Below are 5,697 nucleotides of genomic sequence, written 5' to 3'. Positions count from 1 at the left end.
TACAGTACTAGTGTTTGAAATTCTCAAAAAAAAAAAAATCTTTACAAAATCTCCACAGGCAAAAAATGCAACTACAAAGAAACTTTAAATAAAATTAAAGATATCATAATATATTCTCAGTCAAATCTTAAGTAATATAGAATAGAAATATTAACGCAGTGGTGTGGAATCATTTGCTTCACCGTCTTCCAGCATTTGTTCTGAGGCTGACAGGCACAAGGAATTCAGTCTTCTGAAGACACAGTCAGAGAAGAGTAATTTTCATATTCTTAAATATTCACTGAGCCTATTCTTGTTTTCTTATTTTAATTAGAGTGATTTGTGAGAATAAGATCATTAATGTAAGATGCATGCTTGTAAATTGGAATTGGACTGACAAAGGGACCTCAAAATCATTCAGACCATTCTAAATCCACATGTCACACCACTGTAATCATGGGCATGTAGATGCTAACTTTGCCAAAAAGCACTGACTCCTACTTGGGCCCACATATGCAACTGAAAGAAGGAGGCAAGCTGGCCTCTCTGCCTTTTATTTTCATCTGTCTCTTAGCTTTGGGTCACCTGCCTCTCTCTACACAGAGGAATGTTAATCATTCAACGAATGTCTATGTAAAACCCAGTGAACCCTGACTGGTATAACCCCCTTCAACTGGAAGAACAAAGGTTGACTAACTAGAGGCTTCTCACTGTCAGTGCTTTTGATAATGGCCTGTTCTGGACCTGAAGGGAGAGCTATAGTTTTCAGACATTGTCTTAAACCGGCATTCACCTTGAGTTCAGGAATAGCAGCAGGGCCTTGCAGGATCATTTTCCAGATGTCTGCTGTGGTGAGGCTGTACCTTGAAGCAGGATTAATTGTCTTAGGGAAAGAAGATTACTCCCCTTGAGCTACAGAGACTCCTTCAAGCCACCTAAGGAACCATAGCTGAGACAGTCATCTATCAGACAATACCTTGGACAGGACTGGTTGACTAATTATGCATGCTTCTTGACACCCTGGCCCAGTTCTTCTTTATGTATACCTAGGACTCATCTGAGTGACCTTGACAGACAGGGCTGCTGGACCCTGTCCTGTGCTCTATTCTTTAAACCTCCTGTCCTTGTTTTTCTTCATTATATGTCTCTCTGTTGGTATCCTGGGTACAAGTGGCAAGGCCTACTTTGTAGAATTTCCAGAGATGGGTTCTCCTTAAAATTCTCATAATATCATCTCTTTCCTTTGGTTAAAAAAGAAGCAAATTTTAATAATTATTTAATACATATTTTTAATTCATACAAAATATTGAAAGTAATACTGAAGAGCTAACTTTACTATATACAAGCTTACAAGTGCATGGTGTGTGGAGGTAATTTGTCCTGAGTACATAGTGTTTTTGGCATTCTAACCCTCTTTTGATTCACTCATAAAATATGCTCTACCCTTCTCAGTGTTTCTGGGAGTGGATCAAATTACTGAACTTTTCTCTTGGCTGCTTCCTTTTATTTGACTCTGCCCAGGGTCACGTATCATCTCAGCAAGGAAACAGCACCATTAGTCCAAAGTCCAGATCACTCTTAGTGAGGTATGCCCTGCCACATGATTGCCTGGCTTATCATTTTCCTTGGCTACTCCTCTTATGGGGGAGATCACCTTCAATGGAAGAAATGGAGAAAACTGGGGAACACTATTCCCTAGCTTCTAATCAGGTATGTACAGGGGAAAGCATCTGTCATGTCATAAAGGCACAAAATACCCTTCCAAACCAATACTAGAATAAATCAAGAGGAGGAGATCTTGTTTATGTTATTGTTGTTTACCTGTTTTTGGGTTTTGTTTTCTTGACGAAAAGGTCTCCTTATGAATCCTAGACTGGCCCAGAACATAAGCTTAAAAAAGAAGACAATGAATACAGATCTTTGAGCAGGAACTGCTACTGAGGTTAGTTCCTTTTGTCAGCTCACTGTCATTGGAAAAATTTTACCTTTCTTATAAAAGTCAAAGCAACCAAGTGTGTCCCATTGAAAAATCCTTTCCTTTATTCTTATGTCCAGCATGTACACTACTCTGTGCTGGTCAGGTAAATTAAGATGGTAATCAGTTCAAAGAGGACCAATAACAGGAGAATGAAGGCATTGTTAATCACAGCTCAGAAATTGAAAGGTGGGCACAAGAGGGAAGAAAGTGCTGTGGATTAAGTAGACAAATTCTTAACTCTGCCTATGGATAATCAAATTGTAAATATCAGCCACAGAATTAGGTCATAAGGATAGTGCCCCTCACTTTGTTCTTACTATCATTTGTTGTCCAATAAAACTGTCATAATCCTTTAAAGTTGGACTTAAATGTCATAAAATAATAGATTATCAGCAAAACCTTCAGATTCCTCCTGGTTTCTAAATGTCTTTGCTTCTATTCTGTTGTTGGAGGTTAAGTTTGCTGTGTCTGCTGTTTTGGAATAATGTAATTGCAGGTTAATGGTAGAATTTTAAGAATCTCTTCCTGACACTTCCCAAATGACACTTCCATTGTTCAGAATTTCTGACACCAAACAGCATGGAGAATCGTTCTGAAAACAAAAAGAAAATTAAAGAGGAGCAGGATAAAAAGAAAAGAAATAATCCAAAAAGCAAAGTAGAAAGCATTTAGTGGATCCATGTTTCACACGCGTGTGGACTCATACTCAGTTTAACCATTTGCATTGAAACAATAATGGCTATAGATAAGAGGGGTGGGGGAGGGTAGGAATAGGAAGGCAAAAACCCATCACTTCTGTACTGTTTAACCTGGAAAGTTTATTCACAAGTCTGGCACAGGTCATGGCTGGTCTCTAACCTAGCTGAAATTTGAATTATTTTAGACATACATTTATTTATTTACTGATATATTTATTTATCTATTTATTATTTATTTAGTACATGTGTGTCCTGCTCTCACTTTCTATCCTGTGAGTCCCTGGAATTGAACTCAAATCTTCAGGCTTACTCAGCCTATAGTTGAATTACTGAATCAAAGGTACTACATACTTCAAGGCACATTGAACAGTCTATTGCTATCCTGATTAATAACTGTTAGCCACTTAACTTTTCTAAGCTCTCCTATCCCCTATCAGTGAGCTCTTGTAATTAAACTTAGAACATCTCAGAAATTACTCATTTATCACCCCAATTCATGGTGGCTGCTGATTTTAGGTAATAGCACTATAATATGCATATCTGCCTTCAGTGGGATGATGGCAGCTCAGCTACACTGACTTTTGTGCTAAGTTTCTCTAATTGTGGCATAGTACCTGATACAATCGATTTATAAAGAGAAACAGTTTATTTTTGTTCACAGTTTTGGTTATTTCAGTCTGGTTGGTCCATTGCTTTGAGGCCTATAGAAAATCAGAAAATCATGGTGGATACATGTATCTGAGGAAGGTGGTCAGTTACTTTGTGGCAACCAGGAAGAGAAAGAGAAATATTGTCCAATATCCCACAATAATTGAGGTTCATTAAGCTCATCTCCTAATGGTGCACTACTTCTCAATAGCACCAGAGTCTAGAGACCAAATTTTTAACTCCTGGACCTACCAATGCAAAAACACAACTTTCACTTCAAAGAGACTAAGAAATAGTTTATTCCAGAATCAAACACGAGTGACCATGGCCCTAAAACACAGACTCACATTAGCCTAAATTCTATGTGCTAATGTGGTAATAATTTCATGATGTTTATATAGTAACAGAACAAAGAAAAATAAAAATCATGACACTTTTCAAATATGTTGTTGGAAACCAGGAAAGCAAGGAGATTTGAGCTATAGGACTCAGATGCTCTCTAACACCATTCTTAACCTTTTGGTTAGTGGAAGTTAAGGGTCTATTTGTACATTTTAAAAGATTTATCTAATGGTCACAAAGATGTTAGGTCACATTAAGAGCAATAAAGGGATGTTAAGGATCCATAGACTTAACGTTACTCATTAGACTCTGGCTACTGACTGGACCAAGACAATTTGGACTGGACTTGGAATGTTCCACATGCTCTATAATCATTGAATTATAATCAGTTATTTAGCCTTGTTCAAGGTAAAATGGGGTTCTTTCCAGGAACTTTCATTCACAACTTTTGGGGGACAATTCTTATTCAAACTAGCATTCCTGACCTGGCCCTTAAAGACTCACATCCGGCTCACACAGCAAAAGCTATCTATCCAGCTTATGACCAAGAATCCTTGACATCTTATCCTTCCTGTTTGTTGTTAGAATTCTAAGTCCTAAGTTTTCTCTGAGACTTAAGGCAAACCTGGCAGTGAATTCTTGCAAAAAATTAAAAAGACAAGTTACATTTTTCCCAAACAGTGTGGCATAGAGTAGATATTCCCACTCTAAAAAAGGAAGAATAGGAACCTAAGAAGCAATCAGACCAAAGCGAGACTGTGCTCAGCAGGGCAGACATTAAATCGCAGTGCACCATGTCCAATATCCACGGCTCATTGCAGGACTGAATCCCTGAGAATGTGACCAAGTCAGGCTCTTCTCCCTGCCCAAACTTCCCTTAGCAGGCTAACTTCCCTTAGCATTGCCAACATGTCTATGTCCCAGGGTCTCTTGGCTTCATTCTCACATCATCAGGCACCACTGTGTCAGGGCTGCCTGCCTTACAGCCTCTCTCCCAGGCTTGGGACTGCAAACCTCTATCATGTGGAAGATGCCGAAGTCTACTGCCTACTTGAACCACAAAGTTGAACCATAAAACAGCTCACCAGTTTAATGCAGGGTGCACCTGGGCATAGGGAAGCCTACAAGACATTTCTGAAAGGATTCTGTCCTGGAAGGGTTTTGGAACAAATTTGCAATTCTGTCTTTGAGCCTGTGAGGAGTTGGGCTGCCCCGCCGAGTTCTGCCGTGCAGTCACCCGTGTGTCTATTTTCCCAGTGCAGAGCTTTTGGCTTCACTTTATCAGTGTTACTCTTTGACACCTGTGCCTTCTTTGGCTGGTCCTTTACATCACACGCTCCTTCTCTGGCCAACCTGAGAATGTTTTAAATCTCTTTGCTCTGCCATTTTTGGCTTCAAATCCTTATTGTAAACTTGACTATAGCAGCTAATCATACCAAAGCCAGAGCCTACTTTGTAGACTTGAAATCTCTCCCACTAAACTCTTGCATTTCATTTAAACTTAGACTATCACAAAGTTCAGGGCATGGGCAAAATGCGCCCATATGCTCTGTGGTAATGTGATAAAATTCACAACCCACAATGAAACCACCCAGGAAGTTGTGCTTACAGTATTTTAGGGTCCCTCTAGCCTTTCTCTAGCCTGCTCCTTCAAATACTCCAGCGAGCTCATTGTAATGTTTTTTACACATGTATAGCTGCTTTTTATGACCCTTCTCTTCCTATCAATTTTCTGTTAGTCACTATTTTTAAATACTGAATAATTAACTTGGGTAGAGACGTTATTTATTTTTTTGTTTTTAAATAGAGTCACAAGATGTAGCTCAGGCTTCCTCAAACTCTCCAACCTTCTATTTCATACTTCAAAGTGCCACCATGTTTGACTAGGGAAAAGTTTATCTTGAATTACCGTTTTTGAGGTTTCAGTCCAAGATTTGGGGGGAGCTATTACCCTGGGCCTCTAGTAATTGTTCTAGATGACAAAGCACTCACTTTATCTGTGCTCAGGAATCAAAAGAGGGTGAGACCACAGTTCCACAGTCCCTTTGAAGG

General features: G+C 39.2%; 1 long non-coding RNA gene across 3 annotated transcripts in view; it reads left to right on the top strand.

The window, feature by feature from the left end:
• Positions 1-1,578: 1,578 nt before the first annotated feature.
• Positions 1,579-5,697, top strand: part of LOC115072367 — a 27,759-nt gene continuing 23,640 nt past the window's right edge. For all 3 annotated transcript variants that reach the window (XR_003851410.1, XR_003851411.1, XR_003851409.1), the window contains exons 1-2: positions 1,579-1,689; positions 1,833-1,921. This is a non-coding gene — a long non-coding RNA (uncharacterized LOC115072367). The remainder of the gene's footprint in view (positions 1,690-1,832; positions 1,922-5,697) is intronic.

The sequence above is a fragment of the Nannospalax galili genome, unplaced genomic scaffold (genome assembly GCF_000622305.1).
Source record: "Nannospalax galili isolate Female #2095 unplaced genomic scaffold, S.galili_v1.0 scaffold1562, whole genome shotgun sequence".
Taxonomy (NCBI): Eukaryota; Metazoa; Chordata; class Mammalia; order Rodentia; family Spalacidae; genus Nannospalax; species Nannospalax galili.
This window is presented reverse-complemented; position numbering and strand designations above follow the sequence as displayed.